The sequence below is a fragment of the Oncorhynchus mykiss genome, chromosome 25, assembly GCF_057628025.1.
Source record: "Oncorhynchus mykiss isolate SJ-2025 chromosome 25, ASM5762802v1, whole genome shotgun sequence".
NCBI lineage: Eukaryota > Metazoa > Chordata > Actinopteri > Salmoniformes > Salmonidae > Oncorhynchus > Oncorhynchus mykiss.
This window is the reverse complement of record NC_143046.1, coordinates 37,368,792-37,380,842: the sequence shown is the minus strand read 5'-3', so window position 1 is coordinate 37,380,842 and position 12,051 is coordinate 37,368,792. Positions and strand designations below refer to the sequence as shown.

The 12,051-nt window shown below is 40.8% G+C and overlaps 1 long non-coding RNA gene across 5 annotated transcripts in view; it reads left to right on the top strand.

Moving 5' to 3' along the window:
* LOC149971810 (uncharacterized) overlaps window positions 1-10,989 on the top strand; it is a 152,741-nt gene extending 141,752 nt beyond the window's left edge. For 2 of the 5 annotated variants that reach the window (XR_016491693.1, XR_016491691.1), the window contains exon 2: window positions 10,535-10,989. This is a non-coding gene — a long non-coding RNA (uncharacterized LOC149971810). Of the gene's footprint in view, window positions 1-6,923; window positions 7,829-10,534 lie in introns of those variants that run through there. The other 3 variants (XR_016491694.1, XR_016491690.1, XR_016491692.1) reach the window with 2 other exon arrangements.
* The last annotated feature ends 1,062 nt before the right edge of the window (window positions 10,990-12,051 follow it).

The window sequence follows — 12,051 nt, the reverse complement described above, 5'->3', positions numbered from 1 at the left end:
CACAGCTACAAGGGAGACCTTCAATTATGACACTTACTTGTCCTCATATAGTAGATGTCTAACCCCAACTTTGACACCAAATTTGATTCAGTCCTTGGAGTAAAATCAAATGTAGTTTATGAAAGTTCAATCAGGAAAGCTGTTCTGAATGGGTGTAACTTTTTTATCCATCTAGTAAGCATTATATATTCACATCACTCCCTATCTCACGGGCATAGCAGGTATTCCTATGGTAGCTTTTACAATGTTACCTCATCAGCATAGTGTCATGTCTCTCCTCCTTTACTATTGGCAAGCATGAGGAATATCATTCACCTATTGTCAGCCTATGAGCACAGCACACTCAGGCAATGTTACCACACTTGCTGATTAACCTACGGGTTCACTCCTGCAATAATCACTTTCCTTTGACTAATGGGCGTAAATCTAGGGTAGTATTTAAAATGTCAACTTACCCCTTGTGACTCTCACTTGCTGTTTTACAGCAACAGTATTTCAAAGGTCGAAATAGCAACAGCCTTCAATTCCCACTTTGTTGACTCTGTCAATGTACTGACACAGAACCAAACCACTGGATTCTTGGACTCAGCGCCAGTGAATGACACTCAACTGGCCTTCATTATGGGAGGTTAAGGGAGGTTTCTGAGTCAGAGTTGAACAAGGTGATTAGCTCACTAAAGCCAAAGATGTATTTGGGCTGGGCTCTACCTTTCTTAAAAACTAGAACTAGTCACTCATTGGCACATTGTTGAGGCTGTATTTCTAGACCTACGGAAAGCTTTTGATACTGTTAACCATGAGGTTCTCATCACAAAACTGTCCGAGTTAAACTTTTCCCCCAAATCCTTGAAATGGATGAAATCATATCTTGAAGGCAGAGCCCAGTGTGTCAATGGGCTTGCAACAAGGGTCAATATTGGGGCCTCTCCCATTCAGCCTGTATATTGATGATCAGTCTTCTGTCTGTGCTGGATCTGAAGTTCAAATGTATGCAAATGATACAGTGATACAGTTGAAGTCAGACAAAGTTTACATACACTTTGGTTGGAGTCATTAAAGCTTGTTGTTCAACCACTCCACAAATTTCTTGTAACTTCTTCGGGCTTGTGGGCAGTATTCAGAAGTTTGGATGAATGAGGTGCCCAAAGTAAACCGCCTGTTGCTCAGGCCCAAAAGCTAGGATATGCATGTCATTGGTAGTATTGGATAGAAAACACAAGTTTCCAAACCTGTTAAAACTTCTTGTGACTCTCAAACCCGGATCCGGGAGCGTAATCATCGCCTCAAACTAATTAGCATAACGCAGCAGACAAATCTTCCTAGAAAATCTTCCTATTCATGAAAATCACAAATGAAATATATTGAGACACAGCTTAGCCTTTTGTTAATCACACTGTCATCTCAGATTTTCAAAATATGCTTTACAGCCAACGCTAGACAAGCATTTGTGTAAGTTTATCATGGCATAATGCTATGCTAGGCTCTGCTGGCAGCAGGCAAAATTTTCACGAAAATAAGAAAAGCAATCAAATTAAATCATTTACCTTTGAAGAACTTTGGATATTTTCACTCAGGAGACTCCCAGTTAGATAGCAAATGTTCCTTTTTTCCAAAAATATTATTTTTGTAGGTGAAATAGCTCCCGTTTGTTCTTCACGTTTGGCTGAGAAATCGACCGGAAAATGTGGTCACTACAACGCCAAACTTTTTTCCAAATTAGCTCCATAATATCGACAGAAACATGGCAAACGTTGTTTAGAATCAATCCTCAAGGTGTTTTTCACATATCTATTCGATAATATATCCATCGGGACAATTGGTTTCTCATAAGAAGCGATTGGAAAAATGGCTACCTCAGTACTTTACGCAAGATTTTCTGCGGGATCCATCCCTTACGGCCATTCTTCAACATAAATGCGTAAAAAGACGTCACAATGCTGTATACACCTTGGGGAATACGTAGAAAGCGTAAGCTCATTCGTAGCCCATTCACAGCCATATAAGGAGTCATTGGCATGAAGCGGTTTAAAAAAATGCGGCACTTCCTGATTGGATTTTTATCTGGGTTTCGCCTGTAACATCAGTTCTGTTGCACTCACACACATAATATCTGTGAATATAATATAACTGATATGGCAGGCAAAAACCAGAGGACAATCCATCCAGAATGTTTTTTTTTCAGCTCACATCTGATTACAAAGGCTGGGAATGGGAATATAAAAGGAATTCTTCCCAGATTGCAGTTTGTAAGGCTTCCACTATATGTCAACAGTCTTTAGAAAGAGTTTCAGGCTTGTTTTTTGAAAAATGTGCTATAATTTGTAGTATTTCTAAGTGGCTCCCATTTTGGCTGTAGTGTTTGTAGCGCATTCCGGTGAAGGCGCGTACTTTGTTATTTATCTCCGGTAATGGTCTCCAGTATTCTCCGTCTTAAATGTTATAGTTTATTTACATAATAGGGTACCGGAGGATTGATTAGGAACGTTGTTTGACTTGTTTAGAAGAAGGGACGGGATTCATTTTGTATGCATTTAGAACGAGGGACACCGGTGGATTACTGAGTCAAGCGTGCCATCGAAACTTTCGGGGTATAAAGAAGGACTATCGAACAAAAGGACCATTTGTTACGTAGCTGGGACCCTTGTGATTGCAACCAGATGAAGATCTTCAAAGGTAAGGGATTTGACCTGTTGAATCTATGGGGGCGCTATTTCATTATTGGATAAAAAAACGTGCCCGTTTTAAGCGCAATATTTTGTCACGAAAAGATGCTCGACTATGCATATAATTGACAGCTTTGGAAAGAAAACAGTCTAACGTTTCCAAAACTGCAAAGATATTATGCCACAGAACTCATGCTACAGGCGAAACCAAGATGAAACTTCAAACAGGAAATTAGCAGAATTTCTGAAGCTCTGTTTTCCAATGTCTCCTTATATGGCTGTGAATGCACCAGGAACGAGCCTGCGCTTTCTGTCGTTTCTTCAAGATGTCTGCAGCATTGTGACGTATTTGTAGGCATATCATTGGAAGATTGGCCATAAGAGACTACATTTTCCAGGAGTCCGCCCGGTGTCCTTTGTCTAAATTGGTGCGTAATCTTCAGTTGCGGGCATTTTCTCCTGGGATTCAGGACAGAAAGCACACTTCCACGAACGATATATCATCGAAGAGATATGTGAAAAACACCTTGAGGATTGGTTCTAAACAACGTTTGCCATGTTTCAGTCGATATTATGGAGTTAATTTGGAAAAAAGTTTCGGGTTTTTTTCCTAAACAAATAATCTTTGCTATCTAACAGAGTCTCCTCATTGAAAACATCTGAAGTTATTCAAAGGTAAATGATTTTATTTGAATGCTTTTCTGTTTTTTGTGAAAATGTTGCCTGCTGAATGCTAACGCTAAATGCTACGCTAGCTAGCTACTGTTACACAAATGATTGTTTTCCTATGGTTGAGAAGCATATTTTGAAAATCTGAGATGACAGTGTTGTTAACAAAAGGCTAAGCTTGAGAGCTAGCATATTTCATTTCATTTGCCAATTTCATGAATAGTTAACGTTGCGTTATGGTAATGAGCTTGAGGCCGTATTCACGATCCCGGATCCGGGATGGCTAAGTGCAACTGGTTAATTTATCGCTATTTCTGACTTTTGTGGCGCATCTGCTTTTTTGGAAAATGTATGTAATGCTTTGGTGTGCGGGGTGCTGTCCTCAGATAATGGCATGGTGTGCTTTTGATTTTTTGAAACCTGACAACACGGCTGGATTAACCTGTTGATCCTACTTGAGACGCAGACGTCTCAACTAGGCACCTGGAAATGCAAATGCGCTACGCTAAATGCTAAATGTACTCGTTAAAACTCAAACGTTCATTAAAACACACATGCAGGGTATTGAATTAAAGCTGCACTCGTTGTGAATCTAGCCAACAAGTCAGATTTTTAAAATACTTTTCGGCGAAAGCATGAGAAGCTATTATCTGATAGCATGCAACACCCCAATATACCTGAAGGAGACGTAAACAAAATAATTAGCGTAGCCGGCGCTACACAAAACGCAGAAATAAAATATAAAACATTCATTACCTTTGATGATATTCTTTGTTGGCACTCCTATATGTTCCATAAACATCACAATTGTGTCTTTTTCCCGATTAAATCCGTCCATGTATGCCCAAAATATCCATTTGTATAGCCTGTCTGGTTCAGGAAAAAAGCTATCTTCCAACACGCAACGTCATTTTTTAAAATTATCCAAACCATCCTCGGCACCATGGACTCTCGAGGCACGACTCCAAGTGATTGAAGTAGACAGCTCCGCTTGCGGTATCGTTTCCAGCATAGCAGATCTGACCCCAGTTGTAGCTGGGGATCCTGAAGCAATTTTTTACATGCACAGCCCATGTTAATCCTGGCCTCGGCTACACCGGCGGCCCCCAATGGTAGGCCATATGTGTCCTCCACAGACTACGTGTCTCCCCGACTAAGGACCACCATCCCCCAAGGGAAAGACGGGTGACGAGAGGGTTGTGGCTTGTGGAGATGTAACAGCTGTCTTTAAGACCTCTGATCCCAGGATACAGCGTAACCTTTCCATCTCCGAGTTCGTTGTAGTTTTTAGCATTTGCTGCGACATTATTTGCTCTGTGTTTCACCTCAGGCGAAAGGAGCTAGATTTACATCTCTAAGATTTGAGATCTTAGTATTAAGTCTGAGGGTGCTTTTCCGCTAAAGCTGCCCTTCATCTAGCTACCTTCAACGAGGTCATCGACTGGTCTGTCCTTGACACGGAGTTAGTGGTGTTGCATGCTAGTAGCGATACAGTAGTTATAGGGCCCTAACCTGCTCAGATTGTGGCCAGCCAGGCATGCCCCGAGATGTGCCTGAAGGCTGCTTTTGGAGTCAAGCCGGCAGAGGTCCCCTGTGCTCCAGCATCATGTTTTGTTGTCAAGTCTGAGCAAATACGCCCTTCCCTTGCCCTTTTCACCACTCGCCAGGGATGTAAGGTGGAGTTTCACAATAACACAACCTAAATTCAACAATTTCAATGAAAATAATCTATAATTGCATCTTCCTCCATGTCTGCAGCTCATGCTTTGATCCCCACCCAAAGTCTGTGTGCCCATTTTGCCGCTCTACGGCCAATGTTTTACATCGTGTGGGAATCTCTGTATTATTTCGCTATCAAGCTCTCCTTGAAAGCAAGTTTAACAAACGGTAGTGTCACACCCTTATTGGTTTCACCTGTCTTGCGCCCCCCACCAGGTGTCTCCCATTTGTCCCCATTATCTCCTGTGTATTTATACCTGCCAGTTTGTCTTGTCAGGTCGTTCCAGTGTGTTTCCCGTTGTTTTTGTTTTCTAGTCTTCCCGGTTCTGGCCATTCTGTTTGCACTGAGCCTGCCTGTCTTTGTCTTTGATTGACTCTGCCTTGGATTACTGACCCCACCTGCCCTTGACCTGCCATTTCCCTGTGCCCTGTTTTATAATAAATATCTGAGATTCGAACTGTCTGCCTCCTGTGTCTGCATCTGGGTCTCATCCTGAGTCATGATGTCAAGATCGTTTGTAGAATTAACGGAACAAGGCACAGCGTGCGTAGAGTTCCACATGTTTAATAAATTAAACTCACCAAAACAAACGAAACGTGAAGTCAATGCAGTGCTCACAGGCACTACACAAAATCAAGATCCCACAACAAACAGGTGGGAAAAGGCTGCCCAAATATGATCCCCAATCAGAGACAACGATAGACAGCTGCCTCTGATTGGGAACCATACCAAGCCAAAATAGAAATAAAGAAACTAGAATGCCCACCCTAGTCACACCCCGACCTAACCAAAAAAGAGAATAAAGGATCTCTAAGGTCAGGGCGTGACACGTGATAGGTAGATCTGTTCTGTGTATGTTTTTTCTAAGCTTCCCGTTCTGAAGTTTTGTTATTGCATCTTTTATTTCTGGTTTTATACACCAGCTTCAAACAGATGAAAATATATTTGACAGCGGTTTAGATGGTACAATGATTTTCTGCACTCTGAGTGCTTGTTTTGTCACAAACTGAAATTAGGCTGACTTTGGATTTTAGCATCTAGGAAAAGGAGGAACGATGTCTGCATATTGCACCTTTAAATAACTGCCATTTTTATACAGTTTTCTGGTTATTAATTTCCCTCCTGACAATTCAGGCCACGCAATCTCAGAACTTAGGCAGAAATTCTAAGCTCTAGGCATCCCTCTGTCAGAGGAGAAAACTATTGGCCGTTCAACCACCCTTGAGTTCCTAGGCATAACTCTAGATAGCATCAATAGGTTTATCTCCCCCTAGATAAACTGCTACTCATCCATGAATCAGTGCAGTCCTTCGCGGATGGGCAGCCCAATACTAAACACGATCTATTGACTCTACTGGGACACCATAACTTTGTGATGCGTATCATCCCTCAAATTCGCGCCTTTATATCACAGATTCTTATGCTAGCCTCTCAGACCTATTATTCCTGGATGAGGATTTCCATTCAGACCTTTGGTTCTGGTCTCTCTTGCTTAATAGCTGGAACATAAACTATTTTTTCTACGACGAGTTCCTCATGTGCTCGGATGCCCTCGAGTTCTTTATGGATGCGGCCCCACCCTTGGGTTTTGTGGGTGATTTTGAAGGTCAGTGGTTTGCAGGTAGATGGCCACCCTACCTCTCCAAATTAGATCACAAAAGGTAATTAGCGTATTTCTAAGTTTACCCCATCGTCGTGGCTTGAGCTATATGGGGCCAGCGTACGGCAATGGAAGCGCAGAACTGTTCACTGTGAAAATGAAGCCGCACCTAACATGGCTGTCTGTCATTCATCATTGTATTATTAATGCCGTACATATCCCAGGGCACGAGAATACTGTGGCTGATGCTCTGTCTTGTTTCTGTTTTCAGGAGTTTCGTCGCAGGTTCCCAGCTGCTAGCAAGGTCCCAGTGCCACTGCCGCCACACTTGGAAATGCTGCTGTTCTAAACAATCCTGTGATAGCAGCCCTATGGGGGTCAGCTAAACAATATACGCGCAGTGGCATAGACGTTTCCACATTGAAATCATATGATTCCGCGTGGAAATCACTTTCTTTATCACTTTCTGCAGGGACCACCTTCATCTTTCTCCTCAATACATTCACTTTATGGTGGCAGGTATCCAATTCCATGTCAGATGTTGTGATCCTTCTTTTCTGAGTCTGTTTTCTCACCATGTAAATTAAATGGATGCTCATAGGCATGAAAAATATGTAGCCCTCTCCTCCTGATGCTAGGCTTCCCATCACTCTCGTCAACAACAAAATATGCTTGCTGTTGTTAGGGAACAGAGTTTTTCCCCCTTTATTGATATAGTGTCTAATGCTGTATTCCTCCTGACTTTCTATGGTTTCCTTTGTGGCAGTGAGTTCACTACTCCTTCCAACACTTTTTTCCCTTCACATGATCTTGGTTTTACTGATCTGGTCTTTCACCCCATAGAATCACTCTCAAGTATTCCAAATCAGCTTCCGGGTAATAGCTCACACTAACAGTCAATTCTGTCCTTACTCTTCCATGCTTAAATATGTCCTGTCTCAACTACGCTCTTCCCCTCATCACTCTCTCTGTTCATCATCCCTCCTCTTCTACCCTTGTCAAAATTCACCTTTCCCAAATAATACTACCCTGCAGTCTTTCAGCTCAACACTACAATAGCCACTCGTCCCGAATCGGAGCTGCGACTACAGTAGCCACACTTCAGCAACTAGCTCGCTTGTTTCGTTACCAGCATAAATATTGTAATCAGATTAAAGATATATGTTTGAAACACTAGATGAGGATGTGGATTTTTTATTGTTGTTGTTGACACTTCTCTGTTTCCTCAATGACATTCAAATAGGGCATTGAAAAAAGGCACAAGTTCAAGTTTGTTCCACCTGAGTGAGCCTGACCACAAGTCAGAGACCACTATGATGACCCATCAAATATGTTTGATGGATTGAGGGAAAAGAGAAGGAATAGGCTTTTTTGGCTACAGTCCAAGCTATGTCTTCCAATTGCGCAACCGCTGTTGGCATCCAAAGATTATCCAACTTGAATAAACGCTTGGAGATGAGGATGACAGCAGTGGTGTAGTCTACGGCGATACAGATATCACTTATTATTGATATCTACAAAGAGCATTAATGTGAATCACACTGCTGCTCTCTCATTTAGTTATTTGCGCCTTACGGATGGATGATGGTTGTTGTGAATGGCTGTTCACATATCGAAATATGTATTTGAACTCAATAATGGTTGAATTCAAGAAGTATAAACTGCCTATCAATCATTGAAACCATTGGACAGCCGGTGAAAAATGTGTTTTTACAACAGCTACATGGTACGAATCCCAGCATATGGAATAAAAGTGGGGCTTTTATTGCTCAATCTAATTCATGTTGATAAAAAATAAATCCATAGACCTAATGGACAGGGGCAATCTGTAGCTGCTACATCCATTTTGGGATTTATAAATTATATATATTAATCATATGTAAAAGAAAGTGATGGTTTGAAAAAGCCTACATAACCAACCCATAAAGTAAAATGTTACATCTATATATGGCCAGCTATGTAAACTTTAACATTGATTTATCCTGCAAAAGATGTTGTTCACTTGGTAACATAGATTTTTGAATTCTTCTAATGGGGAAAGTGGCTCTAATCAGAATAGAAAGAGGAGTGGGAAGCCCTGGTGCACAACTGAGCAAGAGGACAAGTACATTAGATTGTCTAGTTTGAGAAACAGACGCCTCACATGTCCTCAACAGCTTAATTAAATAGTACCCGCAAAACACCAGTCTTAACGTCAACAGTGAAGAGGTGACTCTGGGATGCTGGCCTTCTAGGCAGAGTTGCAAAGAAAAAGACATATCTCAGACTGGCCAATAAAAAGAAAAGATTAAGATGGGGAAAAGAACACAGACACAGGACAGAGGAACTCTGCCTAGAAGGCCAGCATCCCAGAGTCACCTCTTCACTGCTGACGTTGAGACTGGTGTTATCCGGACAAGGACAGTTCTAAGTGACTCCAAACATTTTGAACGGTAGTGTACATGCAGACATCTAATTTCAACCAAACGACATTAAACATTGTTAAAATCAGCGCACCTTGAATTAAAAAATACTTTCCATTACCTTGTCTTCAATCTTTATATGCAAACTTTGCTCCATGTATCCCTCCTTTCTGATGAGTAACTTATGCTGCCCGGCATAGGGTTACCTGTCATCCACATCTGGTACCCAGGAGCGTTTTCTTGGAGACGAGGCCTCCCCCTTTCTATCTAATAAATATTCCTTATTGCATTCTGTTTTGTTGTCAAATAAGTTAAGCCTAATCTCGATTACACTGCCCATAAGGCTGATAAGTACACCATGAAGAGGGCTGTAAACAATGTTCCCGTTGTAATTCCAGCTTTTCAAACTCAGCAAATTTTTATGCTCCTGTGGAAAGCTCAAATGAAGTCGAGGAAGTGTGTTTTTTTGTCATTGTAAATGTATTATTGTCTTTACAAAAAACAGCAGCCAGCTCAGATAAGGCTTGATTGAGCAGGCACAAAAATGCTGATAACGACAGAACAGGGTGGCAGCAAACATCCATTTCATCTTTCGCCATTCAAATCAATGGTGCCCAGCTGTGAAACACAACGGGTTCTGCAACAAAAAGGGGCTAACTAAATACAAGACATTCCTTGTGTTGCATTACACCAGGAGGGCAAGGAAATTATGTTACAACTCCACTCTCTCTGCATTTAATTTGCATCCCAAATACGACCCTATTCCCTATATAGTCACTACTTTTGACCAGGGCCCATAGGGATATAGGGAATAGGGTGCTATTTGGGATTTACCCTTACAGCCGGCCCGCACTTAAGCTATAATTACTTGCAGTGGAAAAACAGGAGAGAGGAGGGGTAAAAAAATATAAAAAAAATCTGAATGCACACTATGCCGTGATGTATGAAAGGGAGAGTGTAAGAATGGAACAAACACAATCCCCAAACAATGCTTATTATATGGTGTGCATTTGTCATGAGGATGTAGTAGGCAGGCCCACATGTTATTTGTATGAAAACATTAATAAAAGACATGGGCTATTAGCTGATCTTATCACATATTTCACATAATACCATTTTATGTTATGTTAGGTGATTACTTACAACCGGTTAGTTTGGAAAATCTGAATAACTTGCTTGAGAAGAACTATGGAATTCATGACCTTTGTTACCTGGAATTGTTGTGATTCTCATACATCCAGAACACTGTGGTGGTATTTCATAACTGACCAGCCAATTGGATCATACAGTTGTATTATAACATTGCCACAAAGTATATCTATTCAAGTTCTATCATATAGCATATACTGTAGTGATGAACAATACTGTACTTTCCAAAATAAAGACTTCATATCATGGGCTGTGGCCCTCTGTGTACAATTAGTCTCCCACTCCATTAGAAAATAATTTTGATGCTGTTGTTTTTCTCTTTCCCCCGCAGCCATCGACGTCACTCCTTAGAATCTCTCCAGCCGGGAAGAGTGGACCCTGACTGGAGTCATGCCGTGCAATGCCTTCGTTGCGCACACATTTGACTGTCAATTCCAAAACCCCGGGTGGGAGAGAGGGTGGGGCCGAGGAGGAGGGTCTTGCAGAGATTGCTCAATAATTTGCGCAAACTAACATTTCGCACGGCCATATTAGAGTCCATTGGAAAGCCTTTGCTGGTGAGGTCTCCTGTAGCTCGTGGCAGATAAAGTGATTTGAAGCCCATCAACAGGTTTGTGTAACGTCACACTGTAACTTGCTTACTATTTAATGGGAAACCCATAACATGCTAAATGTGGGCAGTGCTACAGTATAAAGAGATATCAGTTGCAGAACCCATGACGACAGTGTTCTGTTTTATCTCTAAATTACAAATGAAATCAAATTAATTAAACATTTTAAACAACATTTTAACCTGCCTATTTAATGTAATTTATTAACCCTAAGCATCTTTACACATTCCAGCTCATTCTCTTCTCAATGATGAGTGCAATTTAAAACAAGGAAAACTGTTTTTTTAACAAGAGAAGACAAAACTAAAGTTGCAAATTTGCAGCGACTGTGATTAACTGACTGTTTAAGTGGCAAATATCGACTATTAAGCAGATGATTACCACTATGTGTAAATGAAGCAGGGTTTAAATTAAACAATGATGGCTAAACTACTACCATTAACATATCTGTCTTTCACATGCAATTATTGATTCTTGTGGACATCACTTCAAGGAAATTTGCATCTGTTGTGTGTTGACATCAGTTCAGGTTTGGTATTGATCGTAAAATATGCATCTGCACAACAATTTGCACACATAACATTTCAATTTGAAAGCCCAAGCATATTATTCTGAGATCCGTGAAACATCATTGTTGAAAAGTGTGACATTTACTGCGCTTGTTTGACTTTCATGTTTCCAATCTAATTTAAATCAACTTTAAGGCACTCCAAGGACCCTCTAGAATGTAATTTAGTTTGACTTCAAGATTTAATTCCAAGATTCTTTGTTTTATCATGTGCAGGCATTAACCTTGATAAGTTTCAAACACTTACAGTATAGAAGCCCATTTAATCACTGCAAATCACATGATACTTTGAAGAGCCAGACAATGTTTCTAGTTAAGAGTATTATCCCACACTTTAGGGCCACCTTTCCCATCAAAACCCACATTTCCTCCCTTTTTGTTGTGGTACTGTAACCACCATTCTTTACTGTATGTGGGAATCATACTTGCTTGTTAAGGCTTTTGTTCGAGACCGACACTAAAAGGACCTGATTCCACAAAAAATGCCTTAATGATTAAATTCACTATTTGAATCCATCAACAATTTGACATACCTCCTTAGTTTCATTGAAACCACCCTCTTCATAACTATGTTCTTCTGCTTTCCTTAATTTCTAGTGCAGCAACATATGGCAGGTGGCAACTTACTGCAAATGTACTGTATGCATTTAAACAGAAAAGCTCATTTGA